Source organism: Sinocyclocheilus anshuiensis, unplaced genomic scaffold (genome assembly GCF_001515605.1).
Source record: "Sinocyclocheilus anshuiensis isolate Anshui unplaced genomic scaffold, SAMN03320099.WGS_v1.1 scaffold627, whole genome shotgun sequence".
Classification (NCBI taxonomy): Eukaryota; Metazoa; Chordata; class Actinopteri; order Cypriniformes; family Cyprinidae; genus Sinocyclocheilus; species Sinocyclocheilus anshuiensis.
Window position 1 is genome coordinate 1,959,830 of NW_015549703.1, and position 27,701 is coordinate 1,987,530.

General features: G+C 36.4%; 2 protein-coding genes across 3 annotated transcripts in view; both read right to left on the minus strand.

Annotated features, from left to right (window-relative positions):
- Positions 1 to 23,020, minus strand: part of LOC107660616 (microtubule-associated protein 2-like) — a 118,973-nt gene extending 95,953 nt beyond the window's left edge. For both annotated transcript variants that reach the window (XM_016449977.1, XM_016449975.1), the window contains exon 1: positions 22,931 to 23,020. The gene's annotated coding sequence lies outside the window, so the exon portion shown is untranslated. The remainder of the gene's footprint in view (positions 1 to 22,930) is intronic.
- A 3,474-nt stretch (positions 23,021 to 26,494) lies between these two features.
- LOC107660662 (KAT8 regulatory NSL complex subunit 1-like protein) overlaps positions 26,495 to 27,701 on the minus strand; it is a 15,275-nt gene continuing 14,068 nt past the window's right edge. Inside the window, exon 16 of the mRNA XM_016450049.1 lies at positions 26,495 to 27,021. The gene's annotated coding sequence lies outside the window, so the exon portion shown is untranslated. The remainder of the gene's footprint in view (positions 27,022 to 27,701) is intronic.

Consider the following 27,701-nt stretch of genomic DNA (forward strand, 5'->3'; position numbering starts at 1 on the left):
AAGGGTGCTTTCAGCAGGGTCTGTTTTCCTATCGTAAACAGCCATGCTTCACTACTAAATGGGCTTCCACCCCCAGCTCCTCTCATATCCTTCTCACATATGGACTCCCCCACCGAGAATGAGAAGTAGGCTGTTAAAGAATTACAAGAGAGGGGGTGGATTCAGAAAGACGTGACTGAAAAAGGAACAAGAAGAAAGGAAGAGCGACACTGAGAACAGAATTAGTTAAGATGGCAGACGAGGACAATAACAACATGAGGCATTTCTAAATAAGTAAAGGTTAAAGTTCAACTTGATGGTATCCTTATGCTGGGAAAAATGAAACAGAACAAAGTTGAATCACATATCTGCTGTTTGACACTAACAATGCAATGGTAATCAGTTATCAGCTAATTTGTCAACATACCATCAACTCAGTAAGAAAATCATTACGTTACATGATACAGGTTTAGACCAGCTGTAAAGGCTCCATGGAATAGACCAGCAAAAAGCACTGATCAGCAGTCTGTGAATGTGTTTAAGGATCCCTCCCCAATTGTAAATCATCCCCACTTTCACATGCCCAAAAAAGAAAAAAAAAGCCCCATGAGATCATTATCGTAATGGCCCCAGACACGCAAACAGGGAGAGGGGATTTTACTAGCCATAGCTCACTCCTGACAGAGGAAGTCCCAGACTCCAGCTGTAGATCTGGAGAGGTGATGAAAACACATGAAATCAGTTTCCACAATGCAACTGAAATTAAATTGACTATACTGATGACTCTTCTAAAGTGATCATTTCATTCATTATACTAAGGGAAATTCAGTTGTTACAGCAGCTAAACAAGATGAGGCATGGAAAAAAGCAAGGAATTCACACAGCATGCAATAAATATAGAAATAATTTCTAAAATTAAAAATAAAAATATACACTACCATTGGGGTCAGAGTTTTTTTGAGGGGGGGGAGGTGATATTAGAATGATTTCTGAAGGACCATGTGACACTGAACACAGAATAAAAGAAAAAAAAATTTTAATATTTAAGTATTTTTGATCAGATATGTGCAGCCTTAGAGACTTAAAATACTTTTTTAAAGAACATTTTTTAAACTTAATATACCAACCTTAAACTTTTGAACAGTAGTGTACTTCCATAGAGAAAGCATTTAATAAAAAGAGCAAAAAATAAGTCTGCAACCTCAGCTACTGTGTGAACATAAAGGTAAATAGACTAAAGTAGAATTGTGTACCGAGGTATTTTTCATAATGGCTGAGAACCCAAAGGTCAAGTTTTTAGAGGGTCTCATGTACCGTTTACATGAATGTAATTTCAACGTAATATTGTTCTAATTCAGGCCCTGGAGAAGGCAACCACATGATCCAGTATCATGAATTTAGATGCTACAGGACCCTCCCAGGGAAACCTAATACTTTGGATCCACAAGTACCTTCATTAGCAATGATCCATGTCTGAATTATTTATTTAAGAGCTAATTAATAGATATAAATGACGGATCCTGACAAACAATTAGATTAATGATGCATACTGTAAATACTGCACTCACATAAACAAGCGCGTAAACAGGATTCTGACGGACTCGTAGGAGGGGGGTTTCTGTCTGCCAGGACGAATCACTTCATTCTCACGCAACTTCAGAACTTCTCTCCAATTGTGCTTCTCTTGATTCCAGACCATTCACAGGGGTATTGAACTGCCGCATGCTCGTAGAAAGAACCTAAACATTACCACATTGCTGTGATGAAGCTCTGCTTCTGCAATCACTGCTGAACAAGGGTCTGTGAACCACTTGGCATTACCCAGGCTAATAGGAGGGGCTGGGAAAAACCTCAAAGCCATAGTGGTGTTGGGTGTGTGACATTAAAGAGTAGACAGATACTTCGCCATTTTTTACAAGCTATGGCATAAACAAGCCGAGCAATTACAGCCTGCCAAGCTAATGAAGTCTCCTCTTGCTAACAAGGAGGCAGTCAATGATGCTTCATCTTGGGAGATCATTAGCATTTGTCTAAACATTCCCCGAACACATCTCACAATATGAATTACTCAGTGAGGTGACACTATCAGGACTACATAATGCTTTGGTGAGTTGCTAACTTAACAAAGGCAAAGTTTGCAAACTCATATGGGGTTCTATATCTGGGGAACACAAAATATATTATGAAGAATGTTTCTGCTATTTAATGTCCATACAATGAAGTCACTGGGCTTCAAAAAGGAAAGAAAGGTTGGAAAATTAATCCACATGGCTCTAAAGAATCATGATCGATTCAAAACATTGATCAATGCATGCATTAAATGGCTACATCAAGTATGGCGACACAAACATCAGTCTTCATTGTGGATGCTTGTGCACGGCATGCTTTCCTCTCAATAATAAAATAAACACACAACTAAAATGACAGCGGTGAGAAAACAGCAGTTAAGAAAGTATCGGATCTGCAACGGGCAATCCAGTAAAGACACGTCATGTTTATTTATATAGCGCTTTATGCAATAGATTATTTTAAGCAGCTTTACAGTATCAAACATAAAAACAGTGTCAGTGTCGCTTTCAGTTAGAATTACAACTTGTTATTTAGCAGCTCTATATAGAATATGTATGTAACTCAATATTTTAACTAGTTGCAAAAGCTGAATAATCTATCAAACCCTACTGATAAATCTGTGAAATAATCAACGATTAGTCAATTACTTGTTCTAATGATCATTAGATTAATCGATTATCGAAATAACTGTTTGTTGCAGCCCATCGCAACCAATGAAGTCTATGGTTTTGGTCGCCAAAATTGATGTAGTCTAGTATGCAGAAAGAATTTCCATTTTGGGTTAACTAACAGACGTCCCACTAAGAAGTTCATGTCCTTTTACACGAGAGGACTGAGTGGATCTGCACCTCATCTGCAAAGAGACCACTGACAGCAGCTTCCCGACAGCTAAACCAAGGCACAGGATGTATACATAGCCATCCAAATTACACATGACTTCCTCCAATCCATGCGGCGAGTGCTGCTCTCCACAGGCGGCCCGCGCTTACCACATCTTCTCTTCAGACCCAGCTGGGATATCATTTACACAGCAGCACCAGACGCTAAACCGCTAAAATTCATCACCTGCCTACAGCCATCCTCATTTAATTTCACTTAGGCTATTCATTAAAAGTGATGTCTTTGGAGAAATAAGTGACTGCAGAACAATGTGAAGCCTTCCAGCATGATAATAACTAACTGCAATGAGCAATGAGAAGTAATGAGTTGTGTCCTCAAATTAAACCAATAATATCCAAGCAAAATAATACGATGTTGAGATCTTGTTCCTTTTTTTTTTTTTTTTTACAAACAAACACGTTGGGCTATTTGTTTTGGCCAGCTAAGCTGCTGACTAACCCTTTCCTAAATACTGAGCAAAGCGGGTTGTGCAAATGCTCTTCTGCTCCAAGCAGTGGGTGGCTGGCAACCAGAACTGTTACCAGGGCAACACTCAGAGAGTCAGTCTCCATGGCGACAAATAACAGCATTAGCAAGACCTTCAAGAGAGCGGAGTGAAACAAAATCCGCCGGCAGTAGTTTCTCCTGGGTTCTGAATGTCCCTCAGATGACTCGCTTTGATGCTTTGCCTCTCCGAGGATGGACAAATATACTGTAGCAGCCTTTGCTATTAAACAAATCCTGTATATTAAATCGGTTTCGATTTCACAGTCCACAGTGATTTGTGAACTGCCTGCATCTTATGGAAAGGGCATATCAGCCTGCCAGGGTTGTGTGCCATTCGGAATTCTATTGAGAATGGCTTTTGAATTCCAATTGAGTTGAGCTGAAACTAACTGTAAAACTGTGATTCAAATTTAAACGAAAGGAAGTGGAATTAAAAATTTATTCTTTTTATTTTTATACAAAGTAGACAGCCTGGTTGGATGGATGGATGGATGGATGGATGGGTGGATTTATATATTTAGTTATAAATTTGATTCAAAATGACAATGAAAGGGGATAAAGTGAATTAAAAATTAACTAATTATTTGACAAAGGAATCAAAATGACTAATTCTTTGATTTCAAATTTTGCACAACCCTGAGACAAATTTGAATGTAACTTTTGAGGCCATCCCTTGATATTTGCATAGAAAACCAGAGTAATTTTTTGTCTGTGGTTCCTGTGTGCCCATTTGTAAGGAACAGCATGGCACGGTCATTAAAAATTCACAATAGTATTACTGCTAATTACCTCTGTGGTGCTTTGGTCTGAAGCAATTTTCATATCTTTGGTCGTTAATCACCTGCGTTCATATACCTCAAGAGATTCCGACCTCTCTCTTCACCCTGATGGAGACTACTTTCTACAGAGGGGATCATTATGAACTGTGTTAGAATGATCATATTTAACATAGAGTAGAACTATAAATAGAAAACAATTTAAAAACAACTATTTACACTCTTGCTTTAACAGTCTCAGGAGACAGGAAAAGGGCCATTACCTGACACTTAGCATGGTAGCATGCATGAGCCAAACAGGTCAAGAGGTCACAGCTCCCGTTGACCCCAGGGCCAGTTTAATACGCCCTCCACTGAGAGAGATCCATTCTTTCCAAGAGAAGGACTGTCTTTCATGGCAGTCAAACTCCAAACCTCTGGGATGCACATGTCAATTACCACAGCCAGGAAACCAAGCAGAGCACGCAGCGGTGACTCCAGATGAACAATGTCTTTACCAGTGCAAAATGTAAACAGGCTAGTTTTCAGACCTTTCAAAGGATTTTATGCTTTAAAGCTTTAAAGCAGGATGTCCCACAGAAAGAGCACAATTGTTGGAAACACCAAAAAATTGGGTTAAAAAAAGTGTGTTTATGTGTTTGGCTCTGTTAGTTTCACTCACTCTCATGTTCTTCCAAAACATTTCTTTCTTCTGTGGACCACAAAGGAATTATAGGACAATAACTGTGCTGATCTTTTTTACACAATTTTTGGTCAAATACAGATGCAGGATATTTTGGTTCTGGACGGTAATTATTTTCCTGTTACTGTGAACTGTTCCTTTAAGATTAAAAGAAACTGTCACAATTTAAACACTGTCTGCAGTATGCTGGATCTTTTCAGTGGTGTTTTTATATATCTGTTTCTTTGTCCAATTATAGACTGTTCCTCTGCAGATTTCGTTTGAAAGGTTTCATGTAGAAGCATGAAAGCCGTAAAGATTCCCTCTATTTAAGCATCACATACAAGATGAAACATTACAGACTTCTCAAGTCCATTCATAAGTAGATAGGGACGCAGATTATCTCTGTGGTAAACACAACTAATCTGTGCTTTCACTTCATTTCTTTAGGTCACTCCAGACCCATTTGTCTTTTCCAGGCCATTTGTCTTTTCCAGGCCAGCTCTTTCCTTCTTTAGAGAGTCACAAAGAACCAACTCTCTGGGACATTTCATATTCCTGTCTTCTCTTTGTTGGGTTTTAGATGTATGTAATCCACTGAGACCTCACAGCAGCTCTGATTGGTCCAGCTACTACTTTCCACAGAAACCACACAATCAAAGCTATGTGTGAGGAGAAACTACAGACGACTTAAGTTCAGAGGGGAAACGTACAGTACATATACAAACACGCCAGCATATACTGATCCATTTGATCCTGAATCAAGTTCATTTCAAAGACTTTCATGGCCTGTCAGCAGCTGTTAAATATAGGACTTGGGAGATTGCAAACACGTTTTTCTCAGGGCTTCTCCTTCCTTCGGCGTTTGGACCGACAACTAGAGATGCTTCAAGAAACATGTGCCTTGGATAAGCACAACAGAGCACTGACACCGCAAATAAAAAAACACAAAGCTGCTTCTATTTTCAATATAGGAAGTTATGTGAGAACAAAAACACTAGAGTGCAAAATAAGTCAGTCAAGACGTTTTTTGTCACTTCTCATTATGTTATTCCAGTACCAACATCAGGCGGTGAAAACATGAGCATAGCTCTGTATTGTTCCTCCAGACCCACAGAAAGAAAATAAAAGAACCATAAAATAATCATAAAAGTGATCCATATAACTTGTGTACTATATTCCAAGCCTTCTGAAGTCATACGATAGCTTTGGGTGAGAAAAAGAACAGAATTGAAGCAGTTATTTATTGGAAATGTTGACACCGTATACAGCCATATATAGCTCTCTTTCACAAATCATTAGGTTCAGGATTGGAACAACATGAGGTTCTTTAAGTTTTCATTTTTATGTGAACTATCTCTTTAAGCTCTTAACAAAATGGAGATGACAGTAAAAAGATCACACTGATCATGATCAGTGACTTGTAATGGAGTTTACAGAGACCTTTAAAGCTCAAAGCTTTGATTTGCTTGGATTGTTCCCAGAGCTGGATGGAAGAAGACATATGATGTATGAAGGTAGCTGGATCCTATAAACATGATGAGAAAAGAAATACAATTTTGGGACACAGTTCATGTTTAATGTGGAAATGAGCACAGTGTATACAAAGAGACATGCCATTTTTAATAACACAATTCTCATGACTCAATGAGTCTGGACTGCAACATGGGAATTCCCTTGCTCAAAGCCTTTTCCGCTTTGTGATTTTAAATACAATACTGTTCAAAAGTTTTTTTTTGTTTTTTTTTTCAAATAAAATAATACTTTTATTCAGCAAGAATGCATTAAATTGATCAAAAATGAGACTTATAATGTTATGAAAGATTTCCATTTCAGATAAATGCTGCTCTTTTTAACTTTCTATTCATCAAAATATCATGAAAAAATGCATAATTTTCCAAAAAATATTAAGCAGCACAACTGTTCTCAACACTGACAATAATTTCTTGAGCACTACATCAATATATTAGAATGATTCTTAAAGGGGTCATATGATGCGATTTCAATTTTTCCTTTCTCTTTGGAGTGTTACAAGCTCTTGGTGCATAAAGAAGATCTGTAAAGTTGCAAAGACTAAAGTCTCAAATCCAAAGAGATATTCTAAAGTTCAGAGTCAGCCACACCTACCTAAAACGGCTCGTTAATGCAGACATACTGGGCAGCGATCACCTGATAGATACGTGCGCATGTCGTTCAAAAGTCACATATAGAATAAATGCATTTGATTGGTAAACCAATTTCAGACTTTACGTTTCAATTTCCAAATGGTAATGCATGGAATTTACGGGAAAGCTCAACTAAATAACAGCGCTAATAAATGGGGGGCGTGGTGGCTTTGGCGATCGGCGCTCCAGTCAATCTACTCCACAGCCAATCACGGGCCCCCTCCTTGCTCGGGCCATACAGTATGTGGAAAATAATGTGTTTTTTTAACTTTAAACCGCATAAACACATTTCATTACACCAAATACACAAAATAATGTTCTTTTTAGCAGCATCACATTAAGACCCCTTTAAGGATTATGTGACACTGAAGACTATTGTGAGTCATATGTATTATGAAGAATATTAATGTTTTTACTGTATTTTTTTATCAAATAACTGCAGTTTTGGTGAGCAAAAGAGACATTAAAAATCTTGCCAACCTCAAACAGTGAACAATAGTATATAACTTATTCACTCCACAGATGTGATCTCAGCAGTGTAAATCAGCGTGGATCTTCAATTTTCAGAATGATCAGACTTATTTTTGCCTGATAGATGATAAAATTATGGACAGAATGCCATATGATAGCTTTCTGTGAAGAATGGACTAACATTTAAGTTTATTCAGTGATTATAACAGTGAATGATTGAGTCAGTAAGTCAAACTATGATTCATGAATGAATCACTGTTTGATCTGTGAATCAAATCAACTGGTTCACAGACAAGAACCGCCTCAAAAAACGAATTGTTCACTGATCCAATTCACAAGTTCCTAAATGATCCAAGTCATAATGGTTCTGAGGTTAACAACATCGATTTCAGTCTGTACCTCACGAAAACTGCTAAACTGTTAAAAATTGCTTCAGTAAAATTTAAAGCAAAATTTGTATAGACTATTTTAAGGCACTTGCAGAAACATAATAATGACTGAACTATTGCTTTAACATACCTAATTAAACACAAAAGACGTGAGCAGTGCTTCATTAGTCAGTTTACAATCTCAACATCAGCCCCTTCATAGGCGCAATAAAGCTAAAAACATTTTGGAATGGAAGCTTGTGAAACTTGTTATTGACTAGCATTTGTGCCGCCAAATTGTGGTCAGAAATTCTCTACTGAAAATTCAGTCACGATTCACAGAAACCTCGAGCCACCTTGCGCTTGTGGCACGCTTGAGAGTGGTCCGCCCCCGACAGATGAGGGGAGAGCAATCTCACGGGCCTGGCTCTTTAACACTACACATTTACAGAGCGGCAGCCCACACACTGCTGCCTACACATGGGCATCACATCTCCCCGCACAGCTCTGACACCCCTTCTGGCCACACCGTTTGGAGACAAAAAGAAGTGAGGAATTCTGGGTAATGGCAAAATGAGTCACTGTGGTCACTCTGTACCCCTCGGCTCCACCTACCTACCTGCACCTATTCACAACCCACACAGAGGACGTAACACACATTAACGTCTTTCAGCCCACACATTCACCTCCAACACACACACTTGTCTTCAGCCCACACACACACAATCAACTAGTTGCTCAAGGAACGTCCTACGCCTGCCATGGCTGCTCCTCAAATGTCTTGCAGTCTCTCAGATGTCTGTCGCACAACACAGTAAAAGCATTCTTTCATTAAAGAGAGGGGAAAGATTTCTAAATCTCTTTCTTCTTCTTGCCTTTGAGAAACAATCACTATTGTGGGCATAATGAAGCTTTATGAGGAAGTGAGAAGTGTATTAGATGTTTCAAAAAGATAAAACTGCTTCTTTATCTAATTGTGCAGGCCACATTTTTAGTACAAATACATTGTTACTTGCTGTTAGTGATGTGAAAGTCCAATTTTCAGTAGCTTTTAAAAGGATTAATATATTTTTTTTCTGTATATATATTTGACACTGTCACATTGCGACCAACTATTAAACAATGAACTACACACACCACTATTATAAAGTTTGGAGATGATTATTTTTATTATTTTATTTTATTTTAAAGTATCTTATGTTCACCAAGGCTGCATGTACTATCCACAAATTCTAAATACTCCCATTCCAAATTTCCGAATCATAACAAACATTTTTGTATGGCTGATTTCATATTAGTGCTTAATATTGTTCTTCACGTTTCTGCTTTTAAACCCTCCAGGACACCCCACTGATTTATATTTTAAGTGCGATACTAAACAGTAACCTGTTTTTGTTTGCTTTTTACAAATTGTAGGATGAGTACTGATACCACAGATGCTGTCAACAGAGCTGAACTCATACTGAATATTTATTTAAAAATTGGTTTTTGAAAGTAATCAAAACACCAGAAGTCATTATTGAAATTTAATCAGGGAATTGTTACTCAGAAGCACAGAAAACCTCAGCATGTCATAAGGCAATAAAACAAAGCTTCATGAAATTGAGTTCTTGCTGCTACATAAAGGCGACTGGACAGCCAATTTACAAGCAACCCTTTGGCTATGTCTCATACTGCACAATTTAAAGTCAATAGCAGATCTATATCGCCACAAGTCATGCATTTCAACCGTATACTGCAGCTTTTGCCCTCTCTGTCCATGCATTATACATTTCTTTTATTGCGTCATTAATTTTTTTATTCCATAATAGGTCTCAAAGTGCTCTTTATTTAAAGCATCCAAAGATTCAAACATCTGACATTAGCTGCTTCTTCCAGCACTAGTACGACAACAGCCATAAAGTGCCAATTTGTGGCGACTTTATTTGCCAAAAACAACAAGAGACCGCATTTCTTCTGAGACTGACTATATTTTTTCACTGAAGGATGACTGGCTACTGTTGTTGATCCTATTAATGAAGAATATGAGCTTGATTTTAATAGGAAGTAACTTAAAGGTGAAATATCATGAAAATATTAATTTTCCGCGTTTAAGTGCTATAATCGGGTCACCGGTGCATCTACCAACCCAGAAAACTTGAAAAAGAACAACCTAGCAAATTTTTTTTTGTAAGATTTCCCAGCAAGCTTGTGAAAAAGCGAGCCGCTCAGAATTCGCTCCCCACATGACATGACGCAGAAAGGGGATCTTATTGTAATATTACCGCCCCTTAATCTGTAAGTTTCCACGGTGCCGCCATTGTGTTTTTGCAAGCGACAACGGTGTACCAGTTCTAACGCCAGTACTCACATGCCATGTGACAGCCGATTTCTGTGCGCATGCTTCGAATGTGTGCGCTCAGAAAACCGTTTATCAGAAGTTTAAACTAATATGGTTTAAAATGCATGATTTCAATGCGGTAGGCGTGATAATCAAAACCAAACAGTTGTTTTTTGGCAGAGTATCTGAGGTACCAGCTGTAAAGGCACTGCCCTATCCTGGAAAAGGGGTTGGGGAGCAGCAGCTCATTTGCATTTAAAGATACATGCACGAAAACAGCATGCTTCTGCTTCCACTCAAAATAGGCATTTTCAAAATGATATAATAAATGATCTGTGGGGTATTTTGAGCTGAAACTTCACAGACACATTCTGGGGACACCAGAGATTTATATTACATACTGTAAAAATGGGGCAAAATAGATCTCCTTTAAAAGTTGTAATTGAGCATTGGAAAACATTCCCAGCCCTAAATGCAAAGTAACTAGTGTTAACAGAAAAAACAGTGTAGTAGGGCTAGAATCGCAATCACATCTGCAAAATGAAACTTGACAGTTATTAAAATCAAAGTCTCTGTGTTACAAATGAGTAGTTTCTCAGTGGGTCACAACTGTCAGTTATACTACGCCTTAACCCCATTTCACTTCAGCAGCAGGGATTCCCCAGCGGTCAATCTAGTACTTGAACCAAAAGTCCAGGCCATCTTCAGCGACCTAAACGTACTGCAATGCCCGGACCTCAACGGTTTACTTCCACATGGACACATCTTTGTAGAGGCTCCTTTGTGTGTTCCACAGTCTTCATTACCCTGGAGTCACATGGCTACTGTTTCCATGGCAATAGTGGCAGTGGTGACGCATACATTCAGACCATTAGAGGTTTGCGCCATTAACCAATGGCACTAATGCTTATATGCTAAAGGGCTTCATTAAAAGAAGAAAAAGTTTTATGTTCCTTCAACTTCCATTTAAAGTTTTGTGCTTTTCATGCCTCATAGCTGTTGAGAGCATTTCGGTGAGCCGCTAAAAGATCTAGCTGACCAGCAGAACGGAAAGAATGTGTGTTCAATGGAGGCTGATAACTAACAAACACAAAAAACTGGACAAGGTCATTATAGCGCAAACAAAATGAAATGAGTCAAACAAAGGAAGAAATCTTCAATCGACCGACTCATTGGCGAGAAAAATGTACAAACACAACCCAGCAATGTTATCAGACAAGCTTCATGCAGAATGCACACAGCTTTATCAGCCCTTATCAATGCCAATAAGAGGAGATTACAGAAGAATATTGTGTTCCATTCATATCCAACATTAGGCTGTAATACAATTATGTTGTTATTTTTATTATTAAAGGGGTCCTATTATGCTCTTTTACAAAGTCTTGATTTTGTTTTGGGGGTGTACTAGAACAGGCTCTCATACTAGGTTGTTCGAAAAACACATTATTTTTCACATATTTTACATTATTACAACACCTCTCTCCTCAGTCTGGCATGAACGGCTCGAATAGTTCCTGTATCAAATGAAGGCCCACCTTCTGAAATACGAAATGTGCTGTGATTGGTTAGCTGGGCCAGTGTGTGTTGTGATTGGCAGCACTCTGCGCCTGGTCGGGAAATGTCATGCTCCTTACCATAGCCACCTGCAAGCTTCAGTGTAAATATTGTGTCAAAATCAAATCAATTTGAGCGCGATTTAAACCTGGATGATTGTAACCACTCTAAGTTCATCTGCCTTGGGAAAGCTAGCGTGTCTCCGACATAGTGATAACACTCGTTGCCTTCTCTAGTGCAGCTCAACCAGGTCTCGTCCCATTCGTCGATATTTGTGATATCACAAATCCCAGAAAATATGCGTTGTAGTCCAAACGAGTCGGTCGTTGTAGTTTTTGAAAAGTAATTTCTGTTAAATAAAATATCTCCTTTTGAATTGGACTTTGAGCTTTGTAACTTTGCAGATTTTTTTATGCTCAAACAGCAACATTACAGACTAACTAAAGTTGAAAAATTGAAAAAGCATAATAGGACCCCTTTAAATATTTTAAGTGTTTAGATTTTCAAGTAATTTTTACTTGTATCTTCAGACAAAATCTAATTGGGTGGTTTTCTTAGGACACAATAGAGCGATATTCAAAAGTCAGGCATAGGAGATCAGACAATCTAACAGAAAATATTCTATTCATATTTTTTTGCATTATTTTTGTTTGCATCTATGTAGTTTATGTAGTTTTTATTCTTTCTCCACTGTTTTATTAGTTAGCACAAATCTTCACTGGTAGTTGTCACTGTACTATTTTATCATCAATAATAATCTTGACATGAAATTTGATGTTTGGTTGTATTAACATGATATTCTCTAGTAAAAAAAGTAATATATTGAAAATGCAATTATTTCATACTAAGTATAGTTTAAATGTATATGTACTGACATATCGCTCAAGACTTACTGATAAAAAAAATTATAATTAAACTTTATTTGGAGTACTACTTGTGCACAATGCACATTTCTTAATATTAAGCCTAAAATGTGTTTTAATGTCACTATTGATGAGGACTGTATGATCTTTGAACAATATCAGGCTTTAAATGCAAGATATTTAAAGTGTACCTGATGCAATAGATCCACTTTAGCACAATCAAATATACTTCAGTTCATCTTTAGTTTTACTTTAGCACTACTTCTGCACAATTAAAGTGCATTAAGTACAAAATTAGTTGTTCCAGTTTAGCAGACTTTAAGTATACCAGTTTAGTATACTAAAAGTGCAATTGCAGGGTATTTTTATTCAGTACACAACTATGTACATGTATTTGTAGTATACTTAGCATGAAATAAATGTATTTCAAATACATTTTAGTATATTCATTCTAGGGACCCCTGTTCAAATGTTTGGAGTCAGTAAGATGTTTTTGAAAGAAGTCTTTTATACTCACTGAGGCTACATTTATTTGATCAAAAATACTGTTTATTCTTGTCATGTAAAAGCAAAATTTTTAGGAGCCATTACTCCAAGTCTTCAACGTCGCATTATATTTTAGAAATCATTCTAATATGCTGATTTGATGCTCAAGAAACATTTACTATTATTATCAATCATTTTAATGCATTCTGACGGAATGAAATTATTAATTCCTATTACAACTTCTTTTTTTTAAATCTTACTGACCCCAAGCATTTTAGCAGTAGTGTACTGTAGATGATATATAACTCTGCCAAAATTAACTCAAAAATATACCATATAAATAAATAAAAATACCTTAAATATTCATTATTTTGATATTACTTTAAAGTGTAAAATGTTTTAATAACACTTGATATACTGATATACTGGATACCTTCAATATGTCCTTTTACAGTTTTATAAAATGTCAAATAACATTACATTTTCAAAGATTAGCATAAAATGTGACAAATAGAAAGTCATCTCGTTTGATTAGATACATTTTCCTTACTTGTCTTGCTTAAATGTCAACCACCCAAGTCTCTTTTCTAGGATGACAGTTATTTAATTTATTCAGAAGGTGACTCCTGAAGTCTCTCTAAAAATGTTTTCTGGAGCAGACCCTGGTCTGGAACACACACACACACATTGCATGACATAAGGCTTTGGCAGTGAAAGGGATCATTGAGGCTGCAGTTATGCAGGGAGGAGAGTGTCTGTTCATGGATTAGCTGTATGTCACTATCACAAGTTTCGTAAATCTGTGCCATAAGCATTACATGCTGCCTGTATGTAACAGACAGAAGCATCCAGAGCTCGATCTCTTCAGAGAGCTTCACTCTTCCTCTCCAAAGCCTACAGCAGAGCCAATAAACACCATCACCCAGAACAACCCACGGGTCACTCATTGAAACTTCAGTAACTAATATGAGTATCTGACTCACCTAACTCAAATCTTTCACCTGGAGTGACAGTGCAGTCACACATCTAACAGTATGAAGAGGTCTGGTGTTCAGTTCAAGACACGTGAAAGGTTTAAAGGAAGCAGTGAAAAGTGCTATAATAGCAACTCTGCACTGGCTGTGCTCTCATATAAAATATGAAAATCCTGATGGTATTTTTAAAGTGGGAAATACTGTATCTGAAACAAAATATGAATTTTTAAGTGAATACCCTGGACAGTTCAACTTATTGAAAGTAAATGCTGCCAAACTCAAAAATAACATAAAAAGCAGCATAAATATATTATAAAGTGGTTCATGTGATTCAAGCACTATATCCAAATCTTTTAAACTTATTAAATAGCTTTACTTTGATGAAAGAAGTGACAGTATCCAATTTATCAACAAATCCTTGTTTTGAATCAAAAGTTGATGTTGGGTCATGAACTGCCTTTGTATTTTATTTTTTACTGTTCTCTGAGGTCCACTTATAATGTTATCGATATTTTTGCATCAAAAACAGCATAATTTAGAATGAATAGGCTATTTTCTGTCCTGTTTTGGACCCCCCTCATCAGAACGCTCTGTTTGAATAGGCGTGGCGGATTGTAGACTCGGACGTAAACGCCCACAGCTATGATTGGCTAACAATGATGTGTATGTTTGACAGCCTACATCCTTCACAGATGGACACTGCTGTGATTTAAGTTAAAAACGCATAAAAACTCAAACAATCTGTAATAACAGCATCTTCTTGTATTCGGAGCCATTTTTATAATTTGGTTTTGGCGTAGACCTGCGTTTGCCTCTCTTGTAAACACTACATGCGCAAATCAGTGGGCGGGGCTAAGCAGTCAGTGATGTAGAAGCAGGCGTTGATCTTCTTCTGCGGAGGCGGGGTTTAGCCACACTATTACATCATAGAGTGGCACATTCCACAACCTGTTGTTTTGGCAGATTGGCATCAATATAAGTTATAGTACAATGACCTCTCATATGTCAAAAGATCAGAATCAGAATCAGAATTAGCTTTATTCGCCAGGTGTGCAAACACACGAGGAATTTGTTGTGGTTTTTTAAGGTGCTCCTGGTACACACATACATGCATACATACATACATACATTGAACCAAGGTTTGTCGTTGTTAAATGTTAAATAAGTCCTGGTGGGAGCACACATGTCCTCACAGAAACTGATGTAGGATGTCATGGTGTCAGTAAGCTCATCCAGATCAGTAGCTGCAGCCTCAAAAACACTCCAATCAGTAAGTTCGAAGCAGGCCTGTAAATCCTGCTCTGCTTCAGGGAAGCATCAAGGGAAGGATCTTTTATAAGTGTTATATTACTGTTTGATTACGTCTTTAATTGATTTTTCCGTACATTTCTGCCATATGTACATTAACTGACAGTCACCACTGATAAGCTACCACTAAATATTGTAGAAACTTAATTTGCTGTAAAGTTGCTTTGCAACGTTTTGTATCGTGAAAAGCGCTATACAAATAAACTTGAATTGAATTGAATTTTATAAACCATTTTATATACCATTTTATGGTTTTATGGTGTTTTTTGTCTTTTGGAGCTTGAAAGCTCCAGTTCATTATATTAAAAAAAAAAAGTGGCAAGGATATTCTTCAAAAATATCCCGTTTATGTTCCACAACAGCAAGAATGTTCTATAGGTTTTGGAAAACATGAACGTTTACAGAATGTTCATTTCTCTATCCTATTAAATGTCCCTTTCTCTGAGAATTTAGTCTTGAACCTGAACTTCCATAAACATAGCTTGTGATCATCAGTCTATTTTCATATTGATAAAACTGTAAATGTTGCACCTTAAAACACAATCATGCCCACTGTCACATCAGCCAATCTCTGAATCACTCACTACAGTTGCCCAGCTCAATACATCATTGAACAGTGTGAAACATGCGCACACTAAAACACTCCCAGACACACATTTATCTTTCAGGCAGATTAGCTTACAGAGAACATCTGCCTTTATGACAATAACACATTCATCATGCCCAAACTGAAACTGATATCCAACTCTGCAAAGAAATGTTCTCCTTCAGAGGTCAGACACATAAAATGATTATAAACTGGGTGTGAAAGACCTTCATTGCTAACGCTGCCCTGCAGCCCTAGGGAAATTATAGGGATATATGGATCAGATGGGGTGATGGTTCTCCTGCTGATAACCGGTCTCCTCCTCGTCAGCTGCCTGCAGTGCAGGTTCAAGGTATAGAGAAAGACGCCGGTCCTTTGTTCTGCCCCATGCTTGTGGGGGAGGGTTACGGAGCGAGAAGGGCCCATGGGCGGCTCAGAGTCAAACAGTGGCAGACAGATTAGACCACTAGACAGTTTAGGGCAATCCGCAATGACAACATCTAACTTGAGACACTCCCAGCAAAGCAGACATGTTTCCATCCAGCAGCACACAAGGTCAATTCACATTTTCTGAATAAATAAATTAACAGTCAAACACATGAATTATAATATAATGTATATATAATGTATATATTATTATAAATTATGTTTTAATATAAAAAATATATTCTATTCAGAATATTCTAACTGTAAATCATATAATTTCTTATTAGTCAAGCAATTTGAGCTAATATACTGTAGGTGCTGAATGATCATTAAAATAATAATAATAATAATCATAAGTGTTTTATGAATATAAATAATATATTCTGTCCAAATAATAATGTATAAAGAAATAAATATAAATATACTTTAAATGCAATTATAACTGTTAATTATATATTAGTGTTTTATTCAAATAAATATGTTCTATACAGATAATTGACTATAAATACACAAATAACTTATAAATACTATAAATGAATATAATTTGAATGCATTTAAATATAACTAATTAATTATATATTTTTATTAGTCTAATGCACTAGTCTACCTAATGTACTAGTCTAACTAATTAATTATATATTTTTATTAGCTAATATACTGTTTCTAAATCATTTGTTAAAATAATATGTATTATTGTTGTTGTTGTTGTTGTTATCACATAAATACACAGCTGAGTGATTAATACAAATGAAATTCAATTTAATTCAATTCCTTATAATGGAAAAAATTCCAAACATGTAGGCTGAGGCAACACTGATTCTACATTTGTGGAATGTGCATTATCAAGGGTTAGATGCTTGCTGTAATTGGGTGTAGAGGTGACCTGCTTTTAGGGAGTCCACCGGGAGAACAGTGAGATCATTGTTTTGGGGTCCACAGCACTGCAGCTCACTTTCCATGAACAGTTTTCCAGTGAGAGCCCATTGCTACCCTCTGAACATACTCATGCTCATTTACACAAGCCGAATGAACTGTACTCTCACACACTGCCTGCACCTGCTCAAAATTCATGTCAATTCATCTGATACCAAAGGTCAAACCTGTCAAAGACACAATGCCTTTCTTAAACCTGGGAAAGTCATGTTTTATATAAAACACCAAAGAACATTTAATACATTTCCCTTACTTCAAACAGTATAGTAGGAAGAGCTTTGGTTTTATTCTAATTTGCAGCAAGCAATCAAGGCAAATGAACCAAAATCCCCATGATTTCACCAACTTCAAGCTGTACTAATGCAAGTTTAAAACCACATGCCAGCCACTGCAAGACCAATGCCACAAAATCACTAGTATAGAGGCTGACTGCTATGAGTTTTTAATCAGCCCAAGCCCATTTCAACAACTAGAGAACTGAGTGTCCGACATACATACACAAATAGAGATATATATGTCCTAAAATTTTTACAGAATATTTCCTATAAAATCATTCAAATGTATACCTTTGTCTTGTATCTTTGTCTTTTTGTCAGATTTTCAAATGCTTTTGTTGCTTCAAAATAAAGTTTGTAATGTTGTGATTCACCTTGTAACTGGTTGGTTTGGTTCATATGGAAGCCGTTTCCGCCACCAAATAAAAAAATAAAAAAGGTAATTGCGACTTTTTATTGTCAGGGATTCATCACAGTCACTTCAGTCACCATCCAGGATAATTACCCGATCACAGTCACCTGAGTTCTGATCACCCGCACCTGCTGTCACCAATCAAGCCACACTACAAATACACACACAGCACAGTCACTCACTGTCCGGTCTACCGTTCACTCCTACGAACTGCTCTGGACTCTCTCTGCCAAATTCTCCATAGAACGAATTACCTGCTGTTCCTCCCGCGATCCTCCAACGACTCCTTGGAAACTGTTCCACGATCTCCAACGTAACCGGCATCCGATCCTCACCATCAGAACTCAGATAAGCACCCTGGAACCATTCACTGTGTTGTCACTCACCTGCCTTTAACTCACCCATTCCAGTCATCCCCTTACCCAGTCAATAAGCCATCCTGATTTGCACTTACCTGTGTCTGGCCTTGCTTTGTGACATTTATCTCACAATTCTGACATTTTTCCTAACAATTGTGAGTTTACATCTCACAATTCTGACTTTTTTTCACAATTGTGAGTTTACATCTCACAATTGCCTGATACAAACTCGCAATTCGGACTTTTTCTCAGAATTGTGAGATGTAAACTCGCAATTGTGAGAAATGAAGTCAGAATTGCGAGATATAAACTTTTCTTTTTTAAAACAATTCTAAGAACATATCTATCTTGTTTTGTCCTTAGAACTGGAATTCATAGCTCGCAATTCTGAGAAAAAAAGTCTGAATTGTGAGATACAAACTCACAATTGCGATTAAAAAAAAGTCAGAATTGCAAGTTTATATCCTGCAATTCTAACTTTATATCTCGCAATTCTGACTTTATAACTCACAATTCTGACTTTTTAACTCGCCATTGTGAGTTTATATCTCACAATTCCGAGAAAAAAAGTCAGAATTATGAGTTTATATGACGCAATTCTGAGATGTAAACTCGCAATTGCGAGAAAAAAGTCAGAATTGTGAGAAGACATGTCGCAATTACTTTTTATCTTTTATTCAGTGGCAGAAATGGGCTTCCATAGGTTCATGGCTTATAACTCTTTAAAGAAGACTTTAAAAAAATGTGATGCAAAAATGCACTGTTGCACATGTTGCACATTATTTAAGGCTATTCTATTAGTCAGCCTGTTTATATATAAACTGTTTCCCACTTTCACCCAACACAAAATTTTGAATGGTATCATCCTTTGTACGAGTATCACCATACACAGTTGCAAGCAGATTCCTCTAAATTCAACAGTAACTTGGAGACGCGGTCATGTAGGGCTCCCCGAGGACTCATCATGTCAGGACCTGAGCGGAGCATGTCCGCCTGACTCAGGGAATGTTCTAGACCCTACAGCCTCATTGATTCAGCGTGCATGAGGTGCTGGGTTTAGTGCCTCGCTACCATTTCATTAGAGATGCGTTATGCATACCTGCATCTTCAGAGTGTTCACGGCCAATGGAAATCAATGATCGCAACATCATACTATGCAAATACAATCAGGCCAAATATATGACTCAATCTCCCTTCTGAATAACACAGATAGTGCTTTTTACATAATTCACTTACAAGAAGGTTTGAAACAGAATAGTGCTCCAATATCCAGTCCTTTGCCGTGTTCACAACCGTTAAAATTAGAGCACAACAACCACTCCATTACGACTGGCTGTCATACAAAGGTGCTCTTTGAGCCAGGATAAGCAGAAAATGGCCAGACAAGGACAAAGACCATTCTCTTTAAAATGTTAATGTAATCATAACACTCACTGAAGTGGAGGCGAAGCAATTGTTTGAACAAAGGTTGTAATAATGTAATTGGGATTCCTTTGTTTGCACGGTACACGACTTGTTTTGTATGCTCAGTGTACCCCCATAACCCCAACAGTACAGCTCAAGGACAACTTCATCAACAAGAACTCTCACTGGATATAACATGGATATAATTTAGTATTACTTTTATTATTTTAACCCTTAAGCTCTCCTTGGGGTCCAGATGACCCCACTGGACTTTTCCTTCATTTTTAAAAATGTTCCCTTCATCTCAGGGGCATGTGACTTTACCTAAATAATCTATCTAAAAACACACATTGATTTGGTTGTTCTAAAGGTGTGTAAAAAAAATTTTAAAGTTTAAAAAAACGTTAGTTAGTTTTTGTTTGTTTGTTTTTTCATTTCGTTTGTCAAAAAAAAAGTAGTAAATCCAGTTTAAATCTGAAAAAAACAAAACATTTAAATAAAGGCCTGGTCCTAGAGCATAAACTCAAAGTGGAACAAACTTTCTATCTCATGTGTTTGTGACTGCAACAGAGAGCATTTTTATAGAAATTGGCATATAAAATCAACAAATCTGGCATGGAGGACTGGTACTAGAGCACAAATGCAACATGGAACAAGCATGTTCACTCACTCACACACACACACACACACACACACACAGGTGTCCGAGGCATTTTTTAGATTTTGGCAAATAAAATCAGACACAAATGCACAACAATGTGAAGGGGTAAAGAACAACATTTGTCCGAAATATAAATAATTTGTAATAACAAATTATTAAATGACAAATAATAATTTGTCACTTAAATCAATTTAATGTATTAATTAATTTGTTGTTTTTAAATCTTACTCCAGACTAAATGGTAATGTATCACATTTTCCACCAAAATATTGGGCAGCACAACTGTGTTCAACATTGATAATAATCAGAAATGTTTCTTGTATGTTTTGTGTAAGTCTGAATAAATGTTTTTATACTCTTTTCCACAACTGGAACTCTATTCTAAATGACAGGAGATGTCAAGCAATTGCAAGGCACCACAAAAACAGTCCACATTCTGCACTACATTCTCTAGAGCAGGGCATCGTGTCATATGGACTGATATTATAGGCATTTAACTTTAGTGATATTAAACTGTCCCTCTAAAAGTGACATTTTTGTACAATTTTGTACAAAAGTACAATTTGTCATATACACCAGGAAAGACAAATTATAATGTAAAGTATGCCAGTCATTCATTAATGTTAATGATAATTTTTATTTCTGTATTGTGTTATATCTTTATGTTAGTAAGTGGTGTTAAAAATTGCTCTAATAAGCTGGTGGGTTTATGGTGTGATGCATGGGCCGCTCTGTGCCAAAAATTCCAGGGCCACTTTTTAGCTCCAGTCCGACCCTGATTATTTTAATTGCTTTTTCCTGTTTTTACAGGTTTAATAGGTCAAATAAAGACCCCCTGATACCTGCTTAAAGGGATAGTCAAAAATGGTGTCATCAATTATCATAATAATATACTAACTTTCATGTCGTGCCAAACCTGCATTACTTTCTTTCTTCTGCAAAACATAAAAAAGTTATTTGAAAAACATTCCAAACAACATTATGACCCTTTCAATTTTACTGTATAGATTTTTTTTTCTCTCCAAAATGTCCAAATTTGTCATACAGGATTAGAACGAACAACATGAGGGTGAGCAAATGATGACTTTCATTTTTGGGTGAACTGCATGCAGTACATGTATCATTGGGTGGGAATCACTGTTATAGACTAAGAAATGTGCTGTTTTAAAAATGTTAAAATTTAATTACAAAAATTGTTTGTGTGGGTCCTGTTTTGCCTAAATGAATAAAACATGAAAATTATGGGAACCAATAAGCATCCCAACAAAGAAATTACTTACTAAACGCACAAAATACCATCATAATGAAATCCTAAAAATGCAAAAAGTTGAGGGTTATGTTTAATTTTATGAACAGAAGATATAATTCATTCAGTATAAAAGCAACAGAAGTCAATGGAAAGTCCCCACCAAGGTATGTGTGTGTGAATGCAGGGGTCCAACTTTTTGTCTCCTTTTGAACATCTGTTGTATTTGACGAAGAGGGCAGTCTGCTAGCAGATGGTCAAAGCGTCTCACCAGTGGTGCAGCGTTTAGACACGCTAACACTTGAATGCCGATGGACTTGAGATATATGGCTCACACATATAGGGACACAGGGACTGCGCAGATATCAGTCATCCAGTACAGGCAGGGCGCTGCATTAAACCTCACAGCTCTGTTTTCCTGAATAAGCGTGAGCCGGCAGACTGCCAATGCAGGAATGCATCGTGTCTTATCAGAAAAAGCATCATCATCACTGATGAAGTCTTATATATAGTCTCAAGGCGATGGTGTGCAAAGCATGAACTGATTCTGATCTTTCTCAGCATAGCATTTGATGGCAGGTGTTTAAAACACACTGATCAAAGGTAACCACAACCATATATATGACAATTCAGCAGAGATGTATACATAAAAAATAGGACATCAAAATCAGTACTGATCAAATAAAAGGATGTCTTGGTGCAGTATACCTCAGCGGTGCTTAATACTGGGTAGCTGTTGTTTCAGCACCATCTCTGCTGGACTGCAAAATCTCTTCTGCGACAAAACCAAATCATGTCTTTGACCAGGTCTCCTCCTTTTCATATGCAGATCAGATTAGTTTTATTAAGAATACACTCCCTTAAAGATAAAGACTAAAACTGTGAGATGAAATCAATAGATTTCAGTACAAAGAAGCATTCTTAAACAGATGAAGTGAAGTTGGTACACATTCTCAAAAGTTAAGCATCGTATCTAAAGGAAATAATGACTGTTATATATAATCTAGCAACCTGAAGTAGCCTACAGTCTATATCAGCACCATTGCACTGAATGGAACAATGCGTCCCTTCTCAAGCAATAAGGATTATCTGTCCCATTAACATCTTCAAAAACGCGGATTAGAGGAATTGAAATAGCAGCGTGTCAGAGAACTTCAGAGAATGTGTTAAAATATATATGCAAATCGTGCTGACCGTTTAAACTCAATATTATGGCTTTCTGTAAATAATGAAATATAGCGGTTTACCTGTTCGGCGTGTTGCGTCCGCTGCAGGCTTTCTCTTGGAGCGCAGTGAGCGCCGGTGGTGAAGAGCCGCCCACACTAGACCCCGCCCACTGCCGCGTAACTCCGCCCACTACTGAATAATTACCGTAAATCACAGTGTGGACGTGCCAAATGTAACTACTGCAGTGTGTTGCGCGTCCAGAGAAAAACTATATACAATTTATCGAGGCAAAATAACAACGCTGAATTAGGTGTTAAAATATTGCAACATTCTTAAAAAATCATTATATAATTAAGTAAAATTATATTGTATATATGTATTACATATATATTAATTAATTTCAATAACAATTATGTTTGAATGTGCAATAATGAAAATGTAAAACGTATATATGTAGAATATTTATGTACGTTTTTTTTAAAGGAATTGGTACTTTTATTCAGCAAGGATGCATTACATTTATCAAAAGTGACAGTAAAGACATCTATAATGTTACAAAAAAAATCAAATAAATGCTGCTGTTTTGAACTCTTAATTAATCAAAAATCCTGAAAACTAATGTATCAAGATTTCCACAAAAATATTAACCAGCACAACTGTTTTTAACATTTTATATAATATGAAATGTTTCTTGAGCTCCAGATCAGCATATCATAATGAATTCTGAAGGATTTTAATATTTAATTTTTTTTAAAAAGAAGAAAAATGCAGAAACAAATGTTACCACCTCCACACTTTTATATGGTAGTGTATATTTATGTAGTGTATAAAATATATATAAATACAATTTTCATTTTTTACTAAATGTACTAAATGTGTGATCTTAAATTGGACATAAAGGCAAACCCTTGGTAGTTTTAAGAGCATGTAACACACCCTCACTTAACTACATGTCTCAAATGTCAGGCAACAGAATCTCACTCAATGTAACCACATTCATCTCCGGGCGAAAATTAGAGACCTATAAATTATGAATGAACCTCGAGAGGCCAGTTAAAACGCCTGACATGTTTACACCAATGTACGTTTTAGTTGATAGTCACAATGGGTTTTCTTTTCCAGCTTAGTAAACAAACGCCGCCCTTCAAACCTCAGAAACTTGCCAGTGTTACAAAGCGAAATTAAAAATATATTGTTGTCATGTTGTCATAGAGACAAAAATATAGTGGAGGCAAAGTGAGAGAGACACTCAAAGAAACGAGACGCTCTTCCATCCTCTCCACTTCCTTAAATTAGAAAAGCTGAATGTGCGCATCAAGAGCCCTTGTCACTATGGAGACAGCCCTGCTTCCAAGACAAATAGGGGTGAGACTTGGGCGTGCATTAGTATTTGATTGAGGAGAGTTAGTGTATGATTTCTGTCATCTCTGTCTCCCACAGCAGTCAGGAGTCCGGTTATATCAACCGTTTCTGACAGATCAGTGTGCAGACAGAAAGCTCTCAAGAGAATGAACCCTTCAATTACACCAATCACTACTATTGCCAACCAAAAGTAATTAAAATATAGGGGGAAAATTGTTTATCTGCTATCAAATATTTTCTATTTGTACATTTTCTATATATTGACACTCACAGTATATTGGTGCTATAAATTATGTGGATTGAACAAATGTCCAAAAATGTTAGATTTAGAGTGCAGTGTAATTTTTGTATTATTTATATACTATAAAATAAATAATAAAATACTAATATTTATTAATATTTTGAATTAGATTGTATACTTTGTTTTCATTTTTTTTGTTTTTATATATTTTGTTTAATTTCAAACATTTTCAACATTGTATATTGAGTTTTAACAACGTGTGTGTCAGGGATTCATCACAGTCACTTCAGTCACCATCCAGAATAATTACCCGATCATCTTGTTTAATTAAGCTGTAATTTTAGTCAATACTTTAACTTATTTTATTTTGGTTATTTGCCAAAGCAACATTAATAACTTTTTGTTTGCTTTTTCTCTAATATTGTATTTTATTTCAACATTACTTTTATTTCTCACTTTTATACGTTTAGACTGATCAACACTAGTAGTGTCTGTGAATATGTTTTCAGTTTTAATTTTTTTTTATTTAATATTTTATATTAAATATATGTATTTTGCTTTTAAAATAGTTCTGTTGCTTTAATTCATTTTTATTTTAGTTTTAGTACTTCTACATTTTTCAGTTAGTTGCAAAGGCAACATTGCTCATTTTTGCTAAGATTTTTTAAGTTTATGCTTTTTGTTTAATATTTATATTGTATTTTATTTCAGCAGTTTTTGTTGTTTTAACAACATTGGTAGGGTCTATGAGTACTTTGTTACAAATTCTCATTGAAAATACAAGTTCTCATTTAAATTCACTACACAAAGTGATAAATCTGCTCCAGTACATATCAGAGCACTGCATCAAAGTCCCTGTAAAACTCCCCCTGCTGGTAGAAGTAAATCACTGAGCCGCTCACTGGAGCTATAAATAATGATCTCCATTCTCGGAGTTCACAACAAAAGAGAATGGCAGAGAAAGAGAGGCCTATCGAGCTCCTAGAACAGCGCGGATCAATACAGTGGCTATGCGTCACCCACCGGCTCTATTCACTTACTCTGCAGCAAAACACAAGAGTTCTGACAGCTCTAGCAAGAGGAAGGTTTCTGATAGTGCTCCAAAACCTAGAGAACTGTCTACCAGCATTTTAAGGCATCATAGGCTGTTCCAATATATCTTGCTTTTGTCAAAATCTAAGGCATATGTATCTAACTTGGCATAGGGAATTCCAAAATGTACTGCAGCGAGCAGTGATGAAATAAACTTTTTATGCCCATCAGATCCTTCTTGATTAGGATGCCTAAAAAGGCAGCTCAAAAAGACTTCAAACTAATGTTGTGAGGAGTGTTCAGACTTTTAAGAAGTGCTGTACCAGGGTGAAAGTCATTGAGCTAGATGAAGGAAAGCAAGTGAGATAATATCTTCCCTATCTCATGGACAGGCAGTAACCTTGACCCCTACTTATAGCCAATTAGCCTTTCCCCAGTGAGTGAGGGCTGCTTGTGAGATGGCCTAATCAGCTTACTGCTGAAAGAGATCAAAGACTACACACACACACACACACATCCACAAGCCCTGTACACACACACACAAACACACACTCAGGATCAATGCAATAGGATTTTGAGCTGTCAAAGCTTGACACACAGACTGGGAAGAATCATCAAGTAGTTTACAGTGTTTACAAGTAGTTTCCTGTTTTTTCCACTTTGCCACTAACAGGCTGTTTTCTTGCAAATGCAATTTTAAGGAGTAGATGCGGTGTATTAGTGCCCCTCTGTGGTTGATATAAGTATTGTATACTGGTACTTGTGCCTGTTAAAGAAACAATCTGGGTTCAGTATCAATTCATATAAATCGCAATTTATATATGTTGCACTTTTTCCCCCAAAATGGTAGACAGCTTTTGAGATGTTAACTTATTTTATTCCTCCATTGACACGGAGTTGTGTTTAATAGGAAATTTGAAATATCTGAAATATTTAATCTCAATTAATAATGACTCCATTGTGTTAATACAATGTGATAAAGGAAGATTGTTAACTTCTAAGTGTGGCAGTCTAAATCAATTTAATGCAGTATGAGGTAAATTTACACATCTTTCCAACACAGTGCTTCTCCCACAGTATTGGATAAATTATAGTAAAAGATGAGATTTATAGTAAAATCATAAATCATTTGTTCTGTTTTTTCAAAAATGTGAACACAAAGCAATACACTGTACTTATATTGAAATAAATAACAAAATAGGTTGCATAAATAATGCAATGCTTTAGAGTTGATACTTTTAAGGGGCTGGCTTAAGACATTTAATAAATTATACTGTGGAAAAGACAGTATGATACAGTGTACTGTTTAAAATGTAAAAATAATTTATAACAAAATCTTTTCCAAAGGAAAAAAAAAACTCAATGAGACTGAGGAAACAATGAGAAAAATATCTGTTACAACATTGTGTCATAACTTTTTAAATCCTGAAAGAGTGATTTTTACAACAGAGTACAACCATGATGGCTGAGATTCTGCCTCAGTATGATGTCATTTCCTGGTCCACCTCAGATGTTGTACTTTGGTGCTCTGGAAGTCTGTAATCAGCACATAATAATCAGTCAAACCAATGACAAGCAAGAAAAACAGTTATTTTTCTCCACTGCATTTCAACACAATGTAATCTCATTTCAGATTCATCTGTAATAACTGTAATTGTGCATTTTAGTTCTCACATCCTACTGTAAAAAGTCCAAAAACCGACTCTGATTCTAAATGTGATTCCAATCTGAAATAACTTACATTATTGTTTAAAGGTTTGGGGTGGATACGACTTTTTAATGTTTTTAAAAGATGCTCTCATGCTCACCAAGGAAGTATTTAAAATAACTGGGGTCAAAAGATCAGAATTTATTTGTCAATTTAAATGAATGCATCCTCCTGAATAAAATGACACTTTTTTTTTTTTACACTCAGGGCAGTAACTGTAGTATGTGCATGTTATTCCTAGTGTGTCCAACAGAGGGAGTTATGGCACTTCTAGGGAGTTGAGGGAGACTAGAAGGAGTTGTCTAGTTTTATTAAAGGGTTAGTTCACCCAAAAATGAAAATTAGGCTGCGATTTACTCACCCCCGAGGCATCCTAGGTGTATATGACTTTCTTCTTTCAGACGAATCCAGTCAGTTATATTAAAAATTGTCTTTGATCTTTCAAGCTGTTTAATGCCACTCATCGGGTGTTGCATTGCTTCAGTCCAAAAGAACTTAAATAAAAATC